Raw genomic sequence first — 21795 nt, 5'->3', positions numbered from 1 at the left:
GGGAGGTGGCTCTGGACATAAAAAATCAGTGCGGCCACCTCCTCTGCGCTAAATATCTCCTGGGCTATGACTTGCTCCCACCTCAATTGCCCGCATGGTTGCAAGGTACGGGGTGCGGGACCCTTCCCCTTCTCCTTCCCCGCTCCCTCTGCCATGGTCCTGAACTGGAATGGAAATAATAAATAGGAAAGAGAATAGGGAAAAAGTAAATAAAGGACGAGGTAAAAAAAGTAGTTTTAAAGTAACCAAAAGTAGAAGAAAACACAAAATATAGATCTAGAAAAATAGAGGGATAGATAATAAGTAAAAAAGATAAAAAAAACTTCAAACAAACAAAGGATGGCAAAGATTGAAGCTGGATTGAAAAAGCATGCCCAGAATCATAGCAATGAATGAAAAACAAGATGGCCGCACCCATTGAGGACCGCGTGGGTAAGTTTGCGCAATATTTCCCCCACGAGTACGCAAAAACACACCCGAACTCGTAATAGCGCGCTGCACACAACGCGAGGTTGCCATAGCGGCCGGAAACGGAAATACGCAACGCGCACCAGATGGCCACGCCCATGTACGACCGCATGGGTAACTTCGCAGTCGGTGCGCTGCAAGCGGCCCGCGAATATGCAAAAAACACCGCAAACACGCAAAAAAAAGAAATCCGCACGAATTCATGAATTTTGCGGATCGCGAATTCGATTTCACGCGAATTCGCGGATCGCGAATTCGCAAATTTCACCCATACTCAATATTTACATTACAGTCTATGGGTATATGGTATACCACTTCACAAGGTACTTATAAGCAAACTAAGTAAATATGCCAAACATGTATATACCAATGTCACCATGTTTAGTCAGGAAGTACATGCACTTAGCACTAGTAGTAAAGTGCTCAGAGTCCTATGGCCAGAATAAAGATACAGCAAAAAAAGAAAGTGAGCAGGAAATATGGTTTGAGGAAGATCACCCAAATGATGACAGGTCTAACAACTCAACTAGCATATTTCGATTACTTATAAGTCACCATATACCCACGGCCTGTGTAGGAAAGTAGGATCTGCTTTCATAGCTACCCCCACTTTTTGCCTGGTGTCAGTACATTTTGACTATTGTTTAATGGGATCCTGCTAACCAGGACCCCAGCATATGTGCTATCTCTCCCAAAATGGCTTTGGTAAGTACTTTTGTACCACCACAATTGGCCTCTGGTGTACTCTTGTAAGTCCCTAGTATATGATACTAAGGTACCCAGCACATAGGCACACCAGTGTTCTCCCATGGGCTTCAGCATGTATTGTGCCACCCATGGGAGTCCACTTAAACTCAGACTACAGGTCTGCCATGCAGCCTCTGTGAGGTGGTGCTTGAACCTGTCATGACAGAGATAGGTTTTCGTATATCTGAGGGCACTTCACTTAAAACATATAGGTCACCCCTATAGAAGGCCCTTCAGTCCTGAGGGCAGGGTACCTGGTTTTAAGTGTAAGAGTGCCCCTGCATAAGCAGAACACCCCTACAAACCCTGGAGCTGATTCTGTGGTCAGCCATTTTAAGATATATAGTGGACATTACAAGATGTCTAACTATATAAATACAGTTCCAAATCTGTTCCAAATCTGGTAATGTTTGGCATCAAACATATTGGAATCATACCCCAACCTCGATTTCGGTGTTAAATGTATTATCCCAGGTACTAGGGAGCCCCTCAGGGGAGCCCTCTGTACTTCCGGTTACAGCCTTTCAGAGTCTGCCAGCAAGCTAGCACTGCTGCCGAACACTGACACTGTTCTGCCCTCCTGCTGCTGACCTCAGCTTGAGCAGGGGAAGGTAAAACAATAGGTTCCTGTCACAGGGAGATGTGACCACCTCCCAGACAGGACTTAGTGTAATGGACTGAGGTGGGGGTGTTTTTCCAGCGCCCGCAGGCTGTTTTTAAGGGCACATTAGGTGCCCTCCTGACATACACCAGTTTGAGCCAGTTCAGAAACCCTTGGTTCTCGCTCTGGTGTGAATCTGAACAAAGGACAGGGCAGTATCCTCCCCTCTGTCCAGCCCCTCCTCTGGGAGGAATCCCCAAGTCATTCAAACCCTTTCCTTGGGTATCTAAAAGGCTCCCCTGTGAGTGGGTCCTCAGATTTGTCATGGAACAAGACTCACCTCTAAAACCAAGACACTCTTCAACCGGTCAACATCTGTGGCTCCCCAAAGGCCTAATCTGTCTTCTTTGCAATTTGGATGACAGTATCTCTCGTTGGAGCCACTGGGACCAAACCCCTCTGCACTGCATCAACTTGCTGTTGCCAAGACCTGTTGGCTCTGCACTCCAGAGATCTTCAGGCTACAAGAAGCTCCAGCATTTAGCCTGTCACCCCTCAAATATCAGCATCTTCGCTGCATCCCTTGTACCGTGGGCCTCCATCCTTGGTGAGCGGCCTGAGGTTCTCTTGTGACTCCGGTGCCTTAAATCTGGGTATCCTCTTGAGGGTCCTCTACTGTTTTGGTGGGCTCCCTTGCGTGCTTGGGGCCTGCTCTGACTATTCTGCTGTTGATGAGTTCATTGGACCTTGCTGGTCCAACGATTGCATCTTGTCATCTTCCAAGCCAATGGAGTCTACCCTGGCCTGTTGGTGCTCCCACTGGCTCCTGGTATTCCTTAGTATTGCCTCGCCCGCAAGCTGCAGCGACAATGTCCTAGTCAACTCTTCTGAGCCCTGTGCCAAGGGTGGGAATTATACTTCCATGCGTTCTGGTCACCACCGAGTGGCTTAGACTCTGTCCCCTCAGCATGCAGGATCTTCTCTTCAATAATCCACCCTTGGATTCCACCAAACATCTTCATAGACTTCTCCAGAGGCTTTTCTTCCGAATGCTTCTATTGTCGTCTATGGGAGGATCTGACATCACTTCACTCATATGCACTTGGCTTCCCTGGTGCTGGTAACCTGGTTCCAGAGGCATCCACATGTGGGGTGGCGGTCCAACCTTCCAACCTCCAAAGGGTTTATTTGAGGTTCACAATGAAGTTACTTTTTTCTTTAAAACTAGAACTGCAACTTCTCCATTGACTTCTATTGGGCATGCAGCTGTGTTTCCACTCTGCACAAAGACTTTGTGGGGTTGCTGGGTAATTACCTTAGTTGGTTCTTGGTTCTCTCAATTCCTAAGAGTCCTTGGTCCAAGTCCTCTTCTTCCTTGCAGTTCCTTGCAGTTCGCATTCCACTTGTTTAGTATATTGTTTGGTCTCCTCCTTGGAGACCAGTGTATGTTTGTGCTACTTACCCGATTGCTTTGAAGTATTCTAGAGTGTATTGTTGAAAACTCCGGCTAGGAGATATACCAATGTGATAGTGAATGTGTTGTGTAAAATATAGTCTTCTTTGTCTGCAAATTGTGTGGTTATTATTCGTCCAATCTACACTACTGATTAACTGTGATAAATAGAGCTGCTTTACACTCCTTCAAGATAAGCCTGAAGATTGCTCTCCCCAGCTACCACTTTGAGAGCCTAAGGTTATCAAAGACCAATAAAATTGAGGGGCATGGCTGAGACACTTAAGATGACGGATGTGTGAGCTGCTTTGCATCGGCCAAACACTAATCCTGCACTACAGAGCCGCTGGTGGGATCGGAATGGACTCCCAGAGACTTGAGCACCTGGCAGCAGGGGTGTTGTCAATGTTTCAGGCAGGCTTTTTATCCCAGAGGACCTGACACCATTGAGATGACCATTCTGCAGAGCCGGCCACGCAGGCCAGAGAGACAAGGCCACAAGTACTGTAAACCTCCAGGGGACGAGGGAGCTGTGATTGCCCATAACTGTGGGGATTGGGTGCTGCCCTCAATCAGGTTTCGCGGCTGAGGCGAGAGACCTGTGCGGAGCAGGGCGGGAGGGCGGCCTGCTCCACTGGCTGAGCTGAGTCGGTGGAAGTGATCCGGTGGGCGGAGAGGTGACCGTAGCTAGTGAACGTTGGTGAGGGAGCACCCACCTGGAAAAAGTACCACGTGCCCTTGAGGTGAGAGCAGCTGCGACAGGAGAGATTGGTGCCTGTATCGATGCCCTGTGGGATGAGGGTGCCTGAGTGGAGCAGGCAGAGCGGCCGGGCGGGAGGCTGTGATCCCACCCACCTGGGCTGAAGGGGCCCAGGTGGAAGCTTGGGCGGAAGTGGTCCTACACACTGGGGATCCCCTTCCTGTGGGGAGAATTGTGGCAAGAGTAGTGACCCGCTGAAGTTGGGTGGTGCCTCTGCTTCACTCGTAGAACACAGTTAGATCTAAAGAGCAGTGGGAGCCCTACCATGGCTCAGAAAGGGAGTAGCATTATGCTGTGGGGCTGAGGGATGAGCTTCAGAGACTGGAGCCCTTACACGTCTGAGACCTGCAACTGGACTTCATGAGACCACTTGTCTGAGACCATGTCAAATTGGCAACTTGTAGCTCCACCACCCCTCGTGGGCACCCTGTGATGGACTACCTTGCGGGGAGCCTCCCACATGATTCAGAGGGTGGAGGTGCCCTCTGGTTCTCTGGGATACAGGGCCGGAAACTGAATTGGAGCCCCTCACGGACTGGCTCAAACTGGAGTGCTGCAGGCTGCCCTGCTCTACATAGCGGTGAGGAAGGCTTGGTCCCTAAACATGATTACTCCCCACAGGCATGGAGGCTGCAAGGGGGAAATCGAAGAATAAACAGGGGCCCTGATGTCTGTTGGGGGGACTTCCCCTCCTTCCTCTTCAGGATCCAGAGACAGAGAGAGCCACACAGTGGATGATTCCATACACACTAGATAAGGTACAGCAGACGATTGCAGACACCAAGACTGCACTGCAGAGGGATATTGGAGCACTATCAGTCAGTCTGGGACTCTTGCAGGCAAACACCACAAACTGGTAGATTGGGTGAAAGGGGTAGAACAATTGGTGGATGAGATTTGAACTGACCAGAAAGCAAACTTCTGTAGAATTGATGAGCTCACAGCAAAGGTGGCCACCCCGGAAAAGTATGCTGTAGATGCAGAGGGCCTCATCTGCTGCAACAATATAAGGGTGGTGAGAATACCCGAGGGAGTGAAGGAATCTCATATGGTGACCTTCCTGGAGGAGTGACTCTGTACCAAATTCGCCCATTACCACCTCATCCATTTTTTTGCTCGAGAGAGAGCGCATTGAGTCTTGGACTACCGGCTAGCACCAGGGAGACCCACCTATGCTTGGTGGTGGCGCGGGTCCTCCACTACAGAGCAAGGGACATCATACTTCAAAGGGCTCAGACCCATGGCCCCCAAACAAAGGAGAATTGTAAGATTCTGGTGTTGCTGGACTTTACTGCAAAGGTGTAGGCCCAACAAGTGTCTTTCCAGGAGGCAAAGAAGGCACTACGCGAAGAAGGGCTCCAGTATTCCCTAAGGTTTCCTGCCAAACTATGTATTGTTTTTTGACAGCAACACTCACTTCTGTGACTCCCCCAAGATGGTGTGGGTCCTGGCTGGAGGCTTACAGGGTGGGGACCCCATTGCCGAAACCCCAGACGGGGCTGATACCAGCAAATAGCCCCCACAGAAAAAGACTCAGTGGCGGTCACAGGACATGCTGCTAAAGAAGCCTTTATTCTCTCAGATGGAAAGTAAACGGAGAGCGGTGGTGCAAGCAGTGTCCAAGATCCCATCCACAAAAGAAAACTGAAATAGCAGCAGATGCCTCCTTGGAGCCTAAATAGGGGGCTTTGGACTCTGGGGACTCAGCTGCTAGGGGTGCACAGCTGCCCACTGTGCCCCTGGGGATGCCAGAATAATTCTTCAGATGGACCTGACAAAATAGTCAAATCGGACATTAAATGATTAGGCAGGCCCTAAACCACAACAGTTTGATCTCTAAACAGCCTGGCCTGCCAGCTTGGCATTGGATTGTACAACTGTGTCTGATACAGATTGACGGACTCCCCACAGCTTTGAACAATCCTGTTCGGGATTCTGTAACAATACACCACCAGGCTCTGACACTACCACAAAGATCGAGGCCAAACTGGGGAAGGACAGCTCAATTCTACTCGACGTCACCCTACCAGGAAGTCACTGCTAGGCACCTAGAAGAGGCCTTCCTGTTGTAATGTTTTCTTTTATTACAGGTTTTGTTGGCTTGCCATTGCAAAGCTGCCCTTGGGATGTGGATTTTTTAGTTGGGGGTTTTGATTGGTTACCCAGCAAACTTGAGGTAAATCTGACACTGGTGGGAAGGCGGCCTTGCCTGTGATGGGGAGAGCGGGAAAGGGATTGTGAATTGATCCACTTACATAACAACAATGAGTAACCTCACTAGAGAGGTTGAAGTGTTATCCTGGAACGTGCGAAGGATGGGATTCCGTGCCAAACGTTACAATATTCATAGGTATGTGTGCCGAAGGGGGGGCGCATATAGTGATTTTACAAGAGACACACCTCACTGCGGAGAAGGGCGCACACCTATAGTGTAGGTTGAGGCGACAACTGTATATGACCTCCTACTGAGCATTTTCCCAGGAATTCCTGTTGTGGGTTAGGGTGGGAACACCCTTTTAAGACACACACACAATTGTGGATCCTGAGGGCTGCTATGTTCTGATGAAAAGCAGATTACTGGGCAATGAAATGGCACTAGGGAGTATTTATGCCGGAACAGGCTGTTCAGAATCAGAATCAGAATCAGAATCAGAAAGATGCTTTATGCGATGCTTACAAAAGGATCATAAAAGCACAATAATCACTATAAAAATACAAGATAAAATACAGAATAAAACCAGTATGGTAAAATATTTTACCTATACAAATTAATTAATCTGTCCTAGTCCATAGAGTTTCTATATTTAATCACTGCTTTTAAAAAAAGGCACCACATGTTCAATACGCTTTTCAAATTCCAGCATTTGTAATTTAAGAAAACCAATACAAAACTGTCTTAGGCCTAGTAATAACAAAATTGGCTTTAGGAACCTTTTTCTTGGAAGTGCATAGACTGCAGAACAGCATGGCATGTAAGGTGGTTTGTCTCAGCATATCATCACATGGACAGATAAATGTATCTTCAGACCAGTCCATTATTTTAGGGAAGCTAACAAGCTTATGAAAATTGCCCAGCCTAAATCGGGTAAGGAGCATCCTTTCATAGCTACCCTGTACGGTGGTCAGATATAATTGCAAGCCCCAGTTTGTTATAAGCAAATTGTTGTCTCTCACGCTCACTTTACTACATTCCTCTAGCCATCTCTTGTTATTAAGAAAATTCATACAGAGATCTTTTACCATTTTCCTGGACACACTTCTCAAGCTTGAGGGACAATCATAAAATTCTGGTCTACCGATCTTAATTGATAAAATTTTAATGAAACATAACCAACCAATCTTACAAACTCTATCCAGCTTTAGGTAGTCCATGATAATCTCTCTGTTAAAACTCATCTCTTCCATTGTCCAGATCCTGTGCCATAATAAAATTACATTAGTAATAATTGTGTGCGAAATATATGGTAGACCAAGTTAGTTCTCTGTGACAGATATAGGTAGAAGTAGACTTAGGAACTGCTAAAAGATAACGTAAAAAAGCATTTTTAACTAACTGCAATGCGCTAACATTAGAGACACCCCAGATGCCTGAACCATATACAGCAGTAGAAATACATTTGGCTTTATAAATATCTATTAGTTCGGGGACTGGTCTGCGCCCAAGTCTCTTCGCAAAGTTCTTTAAAGCACCCGAGGCTCTCAGAAACATTTGTTTTCTTGCGTGAATTGCAGCAGACCAAGAGCCAGAATGTTCAAAGACAATACCCAAATAGGAAATCTTTTCAGAGCAATCAAACTTGCTATTTTCTATGTGGATGTCACATCTTATTCCTCATTTCATGGTATAGGTTTGACTACTGTTAACCTTCAGGCCCCTCATTTCCATATACTCCACAAAATGTGTCACCATCATTTGTAGTCCAACCTGGATTCTACTCATTAAAACGGCATTGTCTGCATATAATAAGATGGGTACCGGAGATCCATTAATGAAAGGATAATCCTTACAAGAATCAATTAAAAATTGTCCTAGACCGTTAATATACAACGTAAAAAGGAAAGGGGCGAGCACGCACCCTTGCCTTTCCCCTTTCTGGATTAAAACATTTTTAGAAATTTTGCCATCTTTCCCATATCTTACTCTGGCCCCCGCTTCACTGTACAATTCTAACATAAATAGGATTAGTGGAGGGTCAACTCCCATAGCACCAAGCGCATCCCATAGCTGTTTATGTATAACACAGTCAAAGGCACTACTCAGGTCTACAAATGTCAGAAAAATACTGCCCTTTTTTGCATCCGCGTATTTATTTATTAGACTTAGAAGTTTCAGGTTCAGGCTCTGTTCCACAGTTCCAAGACCTGCACGGAACCCATATTGGAATTTGGACAGGACCTGTCCCTCAGTAGCCCATGCTTGTAATTTGCTCAAAATTACTCGCCAAGCCACTTTTAGTAACGAGTCGAGCAATGAGATGGGTCGGTAGCATTGTGGGTCACTTCTGTCCTCTTTTTTAAAGATAGGGACCACTATCGCATCTGACCATGATTTTATGAGGCCCACTTTGGCACAGCTTGCCAAAACATTAGTAATAATGGGTGCCTACAGCTGTGTGTTTGCTTTATATACATCAACCGGGACCCCATCCGGGCCGGGGGCTTTCCCGGAAGCGCTCTCACCTAATGCTTTATTAACTTCGTTCAACGTGAAAGTGATCATTAAAGGGAACTCTATACCAGAATCAGTATGTGGAACACTTATCCTCTCTATGTCACTGTTCTCTGATACAGTGGTGTTCACACTATATAGTGCCTGATAATGGTCAAGCCATCTGTCCTCCTCTATTGCTATCTCTATTGTGTCAGTTAATCTAGGCGCAAGGAAAGGGGCATTCACTGCTTTCCAAAAAGCTCCATTATTCCTGCTAATACTTGCCTCGTGCGAGGCCTGCCATGCCTGCCACGCCTGCCACGCCGAGGCTCTCAGATGGTTCTTTTTTCCTTTAAGGCTTGACTATAAGCATGTCTAGCCTCCGCTACCTCTTTCCTATTCCTCACAGCCTTGTTGAGGGTTTTTTAAGGTCCTTCTGTGCTACCCGGCATGCCTTATCAAACCAACCTTCAGGCTTTTTTGCTCCTTTTTTGGTGACCTTTAACATTTCTGCAATATTTTTTGTAATTATTCCAAATGAAGCAAGCACGTCCCCCCGTTACCCTCATCTCGCAAACAACATTTGAATTCAACTTTACAATGATTAATCAGTTTAGGTAAGAACAACAGGGGGTCAGCCTTATCCCAGCCTATAGAATAACCATTCTTACTCAACAGTTGAATAGAGGGGTCATATTTCCTTGTCTTACATATATCTTTACCAACCTTTGATGGTCCAATGTGAGAGTAAGACCAATAGGATGATGGTCACTCATGACCACCTGGTGGGTCATCGTCTGTTTAATCATTCTAGCATGCCTATCTGAGAACAAAACAAAGTCTATGGTGGTATTGCAACCTCTCCCGATATAAGTTGGGTGAAAAGGGACAGGTGGATTACAGATCTAATTAGCATAGGCTAAGTTAAGCTGGGAGGCCATTGAATTTAGATACTCGCCCTCCGGGGTGTGAGCAAAATGAGTAACTTCCTCAAACTTTCTTTGTCCTAAACCACAGTTCCCTTTCTTACTATCCCTGCACAGTTGGCAATTAAAATCGCCGCCCCATATTAAACAGGTATCATCAGGTCTAGACTTGTCTAATGATTCGATCTCTTTGCTCAGATTTGGTAGCAAACAGTTTATTTGATGCATGGGACAGTTATTATAAAAATTTATTAAAACCCCTCGAGGACCCTTTGCCTCCTCTGGTATAAGTTGATAGTACAAAGTTTCCGCTACAAGTTTGCTCATTTTCAGGCCTGACCTATTCGATATGTACGTACATAGGCCACCCTGGTTTCTTCCCCGGGTGTTAGCCTTTACTGGGGTACACACAATGCGATACCCTTGTATATGCATTGGCTTTTTTAACCATGTTTCTTGTAGGCAGATTATTTCAAACTCTGACACAAAATGTAACCAATCCTGATCTAACACCTTTGGGGCCAATCTCGCAATGTTCCAAAAGAGCAATTTACAGAGCGGGCTATCATCACTTTTGACCTCACTTTCTAGACTGGGATAACCCCCCCATTGCACTGCGCACCTCCTATTTCACTGGTGGGGTAAATATCTAAACTAAGTGGGGCTATAAATCTACTTTCCTTTATAAGGGGCCAGCCTTACCCAGTTTCTCCCCTAAGGACCCCGCCATGTGTGAGTCAGAGCAGGCAGAACCCACTGTGCACATCAGCTCATGCCCGCTACCATGGCGTCAGTCCACTCCCTCCAGAGAGGACAGGATCCCAAAGCGATTTGTCACAGCAATGTTAAAATGATCTGTTGGGGCACTAATTGGGGCCCTAGGTATAGCTCTCCTGTTTGCGTGTGCACTTGGTTGGTAAAAATAAGTCAAATGTAGCACTTTAATGACAGTTGCACCTTCCAACAAAAATTGTGTTTTGGCCAGTAAAGCATGGACCAAACCAGGGTTACCAAGGGTCAGCACCACACAATCCCCCTCGAACATCTTTGGCCCATTTCCTACCCATTTCACCCGTCTGACCATTTTGAAGTTGGTGAATAATGCTTGTGTTAGACCAGTTTTTCCCCCCAGCCAACCTCAGGTTTTATTACGTAGAGTGACTCAGTCTTCGCAATCTGGGTCCTGCAGGATAGGTACATTGGCCAAAATAACCATGTATGGGGTTACCGGCGGTGGCAGATCTAGACGTGAGTCCAGAGCTTCACTTGTAGAGTTTGCCGCACTATAAACACTGTTACCATTCGAACGTGATATCACACTTCCTGTACTCTCCCCTCTATACTCAACTTTCTCAGCTAAATGGTGGCCAATATGCTACCCCTCTTGGACTGGGTCATGTTCTTTTCATCTATAGTTTTCTCAAAGCTATGTGCAGGTGGCTGGGTAGGTGCCGCACATTCCCTCCTAATAACTGTAGTTAAACTACCAGTATTCACCTCTCCATAGGTCGAGGACCCACCCAAGGTACTTAATGTTTTCTCCAAGCCCCCCCACTCTCTTTCTCAGATAAAGCCGTCAAGGCCTCCATGACTGTATTATGCATGGTGATCATTTGTTCCATGATCGTCTTAAGCTTTATCTCTCTGGTTTTTTTTTCTTCCTGAGAAATGGAGACTGGCTTTCCTAACCCTTGGCCCCTAGCACACTTACGCTTTGCTGCACTTATTTTCTGAGCTTGGCCCCCTTTCTTTACAGGTTTTATACTAGTAACTGCATTGCTACAGTCTGTAACCAGGGCTGCTTGACTTAGGATCTTTTTCTGTGGTTTTTTTGGCACGTTTTGCGGGCGGTTGTGACACCAAAGCACAGTCTGACTCACTCGTAAAACTGTTTACACCCTCTGAAACTTCAGCAATGCACCCATTTCCCGAGCCCCTTCCTTTAGCGGGTTCCCCAGTAATACATAGGGAGGTGTCCTTGCTAACAGCTGCGTTTTCTGTGTTTAACCCTCCCGAATTATTCTGTTAGAGGGTTTCTTCCACTGACTGTATCCATTCTTCAATGACACCCATAGCCCCGTAAGGAAAGTCAATAAGGATTGCTGTCCGCGGGGTCTCGCCCGTGATTAAATAAGTGGCGCTGGTCCGCCTCCTATCGCGGCAAATCCCGCGCGGCCGCACTGCTTCCTGGGGGTTGTAGTGCCCCGGCAGTACGCGGTCTGTGGGAAGACGTGTGGTAAAAAATATGGCTGAGCAAAATCTCCTGGCAGCAAGGGAATGGTGTTTAGAGGTTAGGTCGTCCCAGGTAGCGGCAAATGTCCATGAAATGATTAGCGCGTCCAGGCTGTTTCTTTAATGGATGTCAGGACCCTTATCCACAATATTAGCGGAATATCTAATCCTGGGAGGCGATTTAACCTGTGGCAGATGTGAGCTTAGATAGTTTCACAACTCCAATACATGGCACGCTGGCAGCCAGGAGCTGCCAAGGGCTCCGGGAGTGGTTGGAGCACTGGGACCTCATGGTTGTTTGAAGAATGCAACACAGGTGACAGAGAGATTACTCCTACTATTCCCATCTCTGTCGTCTCCATATCCGCCTAGATATATTTTTCTGCTCAACCAGACTAGGCCCCACAATGAATCACTCGCAGTATCTAGGGTGCACGTTATGTGATCATAACCCGCTACTCCTAGGGTGTACCCCAGTCGTGGTATACATGGTCGTACCCTCATGGCGCCTTAACCCTACCTTTTTAGATGACTCTTGCTTTAGGGTCTCACTACAGTCTGCCATTCCTGAGTATTTCCAACTGAATCGGGGCACAGCGAGCACCTCCCAAATTGAATGGGATGCATTCAATGTGGTGGTGAGAGGCCACTGCATGGGATAGACAGTTGGTGTGTGGAGAGAACTCTATAGGTAACTCACCTCTTTGGAGGCCACCGATCAAAACCTGGGCATCCGGCTGAACCCGTGGGCATTGCCCAAATGCAGATCTCAGAAACCATAAGCAAATACAATGCTGCTTTGGAATGGCTGCACCTCTTGGATCTTTGGGGCTACCAATCCAGGACACATGCAGAGTGGGGTAGATCGGGGAGGCTGCTGGAATGGCTTGTGCGCCCTGAATCTAGGGGCTCTCCCATTACTCAAATCTTAAGAGGAGATGGGACAGTTCTATATCTGCCCAATGCCATTATAACAACCTTTTACACATAATATAAAACTCTTTATGAGAGCCCTGAGGAACAGTCACGCGGGACAATCTAACGTTTTCCACACCTTTGAGACTGAGAACTTTAGACCATGCAATGCGAAAAGACCTAGGGGGCACAGTGACTATACAGGAAATCAGAGTAGCCATTAAGGAAATGGCTAGAGGCAAACCCCCTGGCCCGGACGGAATACTGGGTGAGCTTTACTCTGCCATTATACAAACTCTTGGAGACAGTATACACAAAGTCTTTTCGCACTGGCGTGTTGCCGGACTCCTCAAGGAAAGCACTTGTGGTCCCGCTTCCAAAATTTAAATCCACACGGCTAGCCTGTTGAACATACTACTCAGGAGGCTGCTTCTGGTTATGCAAGGCCTGATCCATGTAGATCAAAACGGGTTCATACTCAACAGGTCCACTTCAGGTAACTTTCGCCGACTTTATTATATTTTATATCACCGTGACATTGGTAAATACTCAGATGCACTGGTAATGGCAATTGACCTGGAGAAAGCTTTTGACTCCTTGAGATGGGATTTTTAACTAGTGGTTATTAAGCAGATAGGGCTAGGATTAAGTGGGTGCAATTATTATACACACGCCCTACGGCGCGAGTGAGGACGGGCGGCGTTATCTTGGCCATATATGATGTCCATAGGGGTACCAGTCAGGGATGCCCCCTGTCCCCACTATTATTTGCTCTGGACATGGAGCCATTGGTGGAGGGCTTCGGACAAAGGGGGCACAATATGACCATGTATTGGAGGGCAAAGAACACAAAATATCGTTGTACGTAGATAATTTACTTTTGTATTTGAGAGGCCAAACCTAAGTAGTTCCACATGCCTTGACTATTTCAGAAGAGTACACAGCTTTAAAGGGCCTCTGAGTAAACAAATCCAAACCCTACATCTTCCCTATTACACCTGGGCAGAAAAGGCCGGCAACCCTACCTCCCGACCTGATCTGGTTTCCCCGATTGTTCCGATATTTGGGTACACAAGTTACGCTCTCAAGGCTCTTGTAGCTCTTGGTACCACTCTCAACACTCCTGAGGTGGAAGCCAGGAGGTGCTATTTGCACATGTTCGTAATTTTTAATTTTGTTATTTTAAAGCCCACTCTGTTACCTCTTCGAATCTGCGCCGTATCTCGCCACCTTCTGCCCCACTCAGCCGAGTAGGCGCTGAGTTCACTTTGACCCACGCAGGCTGCCTGCATGTTCAGTGGCCTGGGGAGGCACGCTGGTTGGCGGACTAGGCTTTCTGGCGTGCGCTGTGATGCTATAAATCTAGACGATCATGTCTCCGAGCAGCGGACGCGAACAGCGGACGCGCCTCCCTTGTGCCGAAGGAGCGCCAAAGGAAAGCCGGTCTGCGCCCGTCCGTGACAGGACGGGATCAGGGGCCGGTGCGCTGGGGCCGAACAGATCTGGGAAAATTGTTTATAGTGAGGAGCAGCTTTGGAGTCTGAGAAGTGACTTCACACCCTTATGTCCTCACTCTATATCTCCTGAAGATATACTGACTCCTTGCACTCACCATAAAGTTGCCACTGGGACTGTAGAAATGCCCCCTCACATTGAAGGAAGAGTTAAACCATATTCTCTTGCCCTTTCCAACTGCTGTTCTCTTCCTAAACATGCAAATGAAATTTGCATGTTGCTGGAAGATCGGGACCCTGATATTTTATTTTTAACTCAAACCTGGTTGAATGAGGCCTTGGACTCTGATGTAGTCCGAGCCCTGCCACCTAACTATTCAATAAGCACACAGGATCGTCTGACCGGGCGGGGGGAGGGGTTGCAATTATTCATACAAGTATATTTGGATGTCGGACTTCTGGCAATCCCTTATTAGACTGCAAGAGTTTGTCATTTGCCATCTCTTTCTCCCCCACATGCTCTTTCTCTGGGATCTTGGTATATCGCCCACCAGAAGCACATAATAATTTCTGCAACAACCTCCATGATAAGACCACTCATACTATTACTGCTGCCCCTAATTTTTCTATCTTGGGCGATTTTAACATCCCCCTTGATGAGCCGGAGATTTCCCCATCCCGGGATCTTATGGAAGGGCTTGGTACACTACAGCTCACTCAAATCGTAGCTGGTCCTACTCACACTGCTGGCCATATGATCGACCACTTTTTCACCAACCTCTACAATATTTGTTGGGAACAGTCGCTCTTTCTTCCTTGGTCAGATGATGCTCTGTTATCATTTCTAAGGTCACCCCCTGACCAAAATCACCCAGTCAGATTAACGACAAATCTGGTCTAGACTCTCGCTGGATGACTGGGTTGCTCACCTGTCAATATCCCCGCCTCCCCCCTGTGATAGCCCTGTCACGGCCAACTCAGCCTTTAATAGTTGGTTCGATGACTCACTTGATCTTACTCTTCCCAGATCAGAAGTCTGTCACCGCATTGGATCCAATAAAAAACCCTGGTACTTTTGCGAATTAAAACAACTTAAGCAAAGTTGCAAGCTGTCTGAAAGAAGCTGGAGAAAAGACTTTTCCGGTGACAGCAAAGCTAAATACAGACTGGCAGTACGAACATATAAAAATCAAAAAAAGGTTGCACAAGCCTCTTATTACCAGGGTAAAATTGAGGCAGCTGTCAACTCCCCTAGGGACATTTTTGAAATTTTCAAATCTTTTGTGACTCCCCCCAGTCCTCTTTATACATCGTCGGATCCCCAGAAATGCTGCGATGAGCTTGCGAATTTCTGTGCCTCTAAGGTGGCAACTATCTACGCCTTGTTCCAATGTAGGGAAATCAACTCTCCGGTAGAATCCCCCGCACTTCCTGTTATGCTGGAGTCTTTTCCTTTGCTTGACCTAGCCACAGTCGAACGACTTTTGGGGAACTTCAAATCCGTCTCCCCCTCTGATGTCACACCCCCATCTGTTCTTAAGTTGGCCTCTGCAACTGTCACACCAGTCATTAGGGATGTCATCAACTCTTAATTGTCAGCGGGTTTAGTTCCTTGTCTGTGGAAGCAGGCTAAAGTCAAGCACTGCTAAAAAAGGCCAGTCTAGACCTGTCAAATTATCGACCCGTATCTCTGCTGCCTGGGTTAGGTAAGATCACGGAGAAACATCTAAACTCTGTATTATCCTAGTTTATTGAGTCCAACTAAGCCTTGCATCCCACCCAGTCAGATTTTAGAAGTAGACCACCTTGGTGGACGTGGTCGAGGAAATGAGAAAGATTGTTGACTCGGGAGGCTGCGCTGCAGTGGTCCTGCTGGACCTCAGCGCAGCCTTCGATACGGTCAACCATCTGCTAATGATCCAGCGCTTAAGGGACGTAGGATTCGCAGGGACTGCCCTCAAATGGCTGAGTTGCTGTCTTGCTGACAGAACCTTCGCCGTGTTTGAGGATGCAGCAACCTCTAGACAGATCCCCCTGCAATATGGCGTTCCCCAAGGTTCGTCAATGAGTCCCACCATGTTTAACATCTACATGAGGCCTTTGGCTGACGTGGTCCTCCCCTGGGGAGTTCAATTGGTCACCTACGCCAATGATACGCAGTTGGTTGTCTCCCTCTCACGCGCCGACTCAGCTGAGACAGTGACAAATAATCTTTCCCCCTGTCTCTCTGAGGTTTTGGCATGGATGGACTTCTCCTTCCTGAAGCTTAATGGGGCAAAGACCGAAATCATGATGCCAGGTTACAAGGCCCCCATTAATCTGGATCTGTGGTGGCCAGAGTCTCTGGGCCCTCCTTCTCCTCCTAAGACCCAAATCAAGAGCTTGGGTGTATGGTTGGACCCTAGTTTGGGTTTTCAAGTGCAGGCACGCAAGGTTGCGGCAACATGTTATGGTCTGCTTAGATCGTTACGGAAAGTCCTGGCCTTACTTTCCCCCAAGGCTAGACGCCTTCTGGTCCAGACACTCATACTGTCCCATTTGGACTACTTCAACGCGGTCTATTTGGGTGCACCATTAGGTACTATTAAAATCTTGCAGTCTGTCCAGAACTGTGCGGCCCGACTCCTAATGGATGTCCCTACATATAGTTCTGCTAAGGCGGCAATGCAAGCTCTGCACTGGTTGCCGGTGCAGGAGAGGATCCGCTTCAAGGCCATGTGTATGGCCCACAAGTTAACCATCGACAATGACCCGGCCCTTCTACGTCCCATGTTTCATCACAACCAGATCCCTTGCTCTCTTAGATTGAACCATAAAAACCTTCTGATAGTCCCTAGGGTCAAGCAGACTCGTATGGGTGGCCGTCGCTTCTCATTTCACGCAGCCAAACTTTGGAATCAGCTCCCTGACTGCATTCCGGTGGAATCCAACCATCTGGCCTTTAGGAAATGGCTGAAGACCTTCCTCTTTCAGTGAGCGGTGTTTCGTGCTCGGTCTAAAAGCGCTGGGATACCCCCGGGTAGCCATGCGCTATACAAGCACATAATCATTCATTCATTCATTCATTCATTGGTGAACCTCCCCATTATAATCCAACTGGGGTGGTTCAGGGGCCTGGACGCCCTACTCCAGGACCTGATCTGGGATGGGAAAAGGAATAATGTCTCCTTGGAGGTACTGCAAAGGACCTCAGAGAAATGACGAGTTGAGAGCCAGAGACTTCTAATTTTATTACTTAGCTGCCCAACTTCAATGGCAAGCCAGATGGCTGGACGGCAGGGGATTGGAGACAGCAGGCACCGTAGTACTGACAGACAACCCAGGGTTGCTAACAGCGAAACTCCTGCACCAGAAAGTGGTCATGCCCATGCCGGGGCAGCTGCTACAGTTGGTGCAGGAGCCTCCGGCATGCATCTGATGCCTTCCTATATGCCCCTGACCTTCCCTTGTGATACTCCCACTCAGTTGCAATCATTCCCCGTTCACAAACCTCAAACTGAGCTACGGGACAGCGGTGGGTGCAGTGATGGTGGGGGACTGTTTCCAATAGGGGGAACTGATCCCACTGAAGGCCTTCTCTCTGGACACTTTCTGCTTTACCTCATGCTGGTGAGGACATTTAAGGATTTGTAGCCTGTGGATGGGCGGGACCCAGCAACGCATATATTGCTCCAAGCGATGGTGTCTCTGGGGTCAGCATGTCACCTTCTGAAGTGCCTATATGGGGTGCTTTTAGAGATGACTATGAAACTGCTGACCCACATGCGGGAACGGTGGGGAGCCCTATTTGATAGGGAGTTATTTCCACACAGACTAGTGTAAGGCATTGAGGAGCTCAAAGCAGGTCTCTAATCATTTATCCTCATTCAATTTAACTTCCTTCACATGACCTACTTAACCCAACATAGACTTCCCGTTATACTCGGCAATGCCGAACAACACTTTCCGAGCTGCAAGGCGGCGGATGTGGGGTTTGCTCCTATGGTATGGAGTTGTCAGACACTGCTTGGATACTGGCATAAGGTCCTGTCTGTGATAAACAATGTGTTGTCTTGATAATCCCTTGCACAGCAGAGGACTGCCTTCTGGGCTTGTTTTCCTGTACCAGAGCAATGAAGGTGGGTTCCAGGTTTGTGGACCTGGTGCTGTTACTTGCATGCCAGCGCATAGCATTGAAGTGAAAGGCAGAGGCAGAACCTCACAATTGAAGCCTGGGAAAAAGATGTAGAGGTTTGGGCCAGGGCAGAAGAGACACCACTGATGAGGAGGATGGCAGAGTTCTAAGTTGTCACTTGATGGCAGGACTGTGGGCAGAAATATCACAGGCTTGGGGCAGATGACAGGGAGATGCCACAAACCAGGATGATCCTGATCCCTCGAATGAGGAACCACATGAGCTGACTCTTTGAAGTTTACCCCTAGAAATACAAGGCACAAGATGTTGATGGTACTGTTCAGTGGAGGAAGCATACTACTTCCCCCAGAGCTCATAATACTATCTATGTCCTTGCATACCGCAAAAGTTCGCCCACTGGAATATTCTGGAACCTGATAGTAAGGAGCCTTCCATATAACCTAGCTGGGTGCTATAATTTTCACATGCTTATGGTTGTGCTTGTTGCATTTTTTAAAAATGTTATTTACTTCATTACAACTATGTCTGTAACCTGGCGAATACGGTAACTGTCTGTGAACCTTAATCTGGGTAGAGCTATGGGCTATGTTACTCTTTAAAATATGCTGAGACCTCACGATGAACTATCTGAAACGAATATGGCAAATATGCTATGTAATATTGTTCATAGGTAGCTCTAGAATTTGTTTATTAAAATCCAATGAGCTCTTGTACCTATGTACATGTAAATATATTAAAATGGCAATAGATATATATATATTATTTACAAAAACAATAAAATCACTAAGGATTGCCAGGATTAGGGCAAGGTACATCACTCCTTTAAGTGTGCACTATATACTAGACCATCCTCCTACAGCCTATAACCTAAATGCAACTAGAGGTCTTGCCAATCTGAGTATGCCACCCATACAAGTAGCCTTTGAAACATGTATCAGGCAGGCCAGTGTAGGGCTTGTGTGTGTAGTTTACTGTCACTTCGACTTGGCACTTAAAACTCCTTGCAAATCCTTAAACTAACTCCCCTGACCTCCTGGCAGCAGACGGATGGAATGCTGAACCTCCAAGTAATCAATCCACGCGCTTAATCGCTTCCACTACGGGCACACCGACCCATGCCTTATACTCTCGAAGGCAGAGGACCCGAGCCTTGAAAATTGAACTTTCCCCCCCTCACTACCACTTGTCTTGATAAAGACGCACCGTGACCACCCACTGGGGCATCATAGGGTCGAAACGTCGATGGTTGTCTTAGGTCCAGCATCACCAGGATTCCAACAAGAGAAATAGGGATCCTTACCTATAAATCAGTAGCTGGCCACTAACATTTGGATATATGTATATATATGTAATTGATCTCACTGTATATATCTTGCATTTATTTTTTTTAGCACTACACCCGAAAGTCACCCAATTGCACTGTAGCACTAATTCTGACGGTATTGTATATATAATCATTGAATGACTTCATTCAGATAAAGACAAACAATACAACATTTTGATCGCATGACGTATTTGTTGAAAGCACTGTTTTTTTTTTAGCTGTGTATCCCAGAGAGCGTTCAACTCAGATTGCATTAATAGCAAAAGTAAAAGCAATTGCATTTTACCCAACAGAACCACTTTTTTGTTAAACCTTAACTCCCCTTTTATTACACATAACTCACCCCTACATTCGGCTCAAGGTAACCCTAAGGGTAGGGTGTTGTGTAAGTAAAAGGTAGGACATGTGCTTTGAAATTTTTAATTTCCAGGTAGTGAGAAGCAGCCAAATTTTGCTTTTTAATACTGTGAGGCATACTCCTCTCAAAGGCTAGAATTCAGAATTCCTTAATCCACTTTTAAGATGTAATTTCTGGACGGAGAGGAGTAGCTGCCCCATGTTACCCACACAAAGAACTGATTTTCCGATACTGATAGTCTGGAGCCGGGGCTGGGATGAAAGGGGAACCTGTTCACTTTAACACCATCGCTGCTGATGGTATTCCCCTCCAATGCTAAGTATGATTTTTTCCCATTGTTCATGACGAGCTCAGCTCGTCATCAGCACACCTCAACGGTGCCTCATGACGAGCTGAGCTCGTCATGACCATCGAAGGTGTTAAGGGCCTGGTTTGAATTCAACCACATTTCAAAGGCATAACTGGGTATAGGTACTGGGTCTCTGACTCAACCAATACAGTACACTACTGGTCCTGTGAAGAACTCTGCCAGGAGTAAAGACTGCTGTGCTCCAAGGATTGCCACTCTGCTTAACTGCTTCTCTGGAAGAACTGCCTTTCTGCTTTCCTGTGCTGCCCTGCTGCCTGCTGATCACTGACCTGCTGAGAAAAAGAACTGATCGCATCTCACTTAAACTCTGCCAGCTGTGAGTCCTGCCTTGCCAAGTGGTGCCAAACCAGTCCTGGACCCTTGAGAGGCTGATTTCAGCTGTCCAAAACCATCAGAATTGATGCAGGGTTGGCTTTGCGCCAATTGGAACTGACACATTGCCCTTCAATGCCAAACGCAGGAGCCGATTGATTACATCACTTGAACGGACTGCGTGGCTCAATGGATAGCGCAGCCCAATGGACAGCGCAGCTCAACAACGGTGCATTGTCTGCATCGTAAAGGGGTTTCTTGACGAAGTCTTCATCGCCTGTGCGGATCAGAAATGATGCATTGGGTCTTCGAAGTTGACTCTTGCTCCATCCAAGGTACTTTTTCAGCAGGACCTGCGTGAGTCCTGTAGCCGGCTTGCCCTCCATGGCCATCGGCTGGAACTTAGGATGTACCCCAGTCCAATGCAACTTCAAGTAACCCCCTAAATGCAATTTGCTTCTAAGTACTACTTTTTTATTTATTCTTTCAAACTTCATAACACTGGTTCTACTTTTTAGATTTATGTCGTTTTGGTCTTGCTTTACTCATAAAAATACAATCTATGTTCCTAACACTGTGTGGAGTATTTGTGTGGTGTTTTCATTGTGTTACTCTGTGTGTGTGTGTGTGTGTGTGTGTGTGTGTGTGTGTGTGGGTGGGTGGGTGTGTGTGTGTGTGTGTTTCACAAATACTTTACACACTGCCTCTTTAGATAAGCTTGACTGCTCTGTGCCAAGGTACCGCAGGGTGAGCACAGGTTATCTTTTAGTGTGTATCTAGCCTACCCCGACTAGAGTGGTGGTTCCTACTCTCACAGGAGGCATACTATGACAACCAGGAATCCCAGTTCTCTATTAATGTATTTCTGCTAATTGCTCGAAGCTCATTTCAAAGATCAAACCTCTCCTATTTGTGTAGAATGTGATACTCTGCAACCTAATCCTACCTAATCTACAGAGGTTTATGTATTAACCCCAACAAAATTCTGTATGAACTTACTTACCCCCCTTTCATCAACAATGATCACACCTAACACCTACTTTTTTAATTCAACTAAAGAAATAGGAAAGAATTCATGGAATGGTTTGC

At 46.7% G+C, this 21795-nt stretch overlaps 1 protein-coding gene across 1 annotated transcript in view; it reads left to right on the top strand.

Annotated features, from left to right (window-relative positions):
* The window catches only part of HEPACAM (hepatic and glial cell adhesion molecule), a 1458998-nt gene that overhangs the window by 1028882 nt on the left and 408321 nt on the right, over positions 1-21795 (top strand). The window lies entirely within an intron of this gene.

The sequence above is a fragment of the Lissotriton vulgaris genome, chromosome 2_1 (assembly GCF_964263255.1).
Source record: "Lissotriton vulgaris chromosome 2_1, aLisVul1.2, whole genome shotgun sequence".
Taxonomy (NCBI): Eukaryota; Metazoa; Chordata; class Amphibia; order Caudata; family Salamandridae; genus Lissotriton; species Lissotriton vulgaris.
The sequence above is the reverse complement of the archived record's forward strand: the minus strand, read 5'-3'. Positions and strand labels throughout refer to the sequence as shown.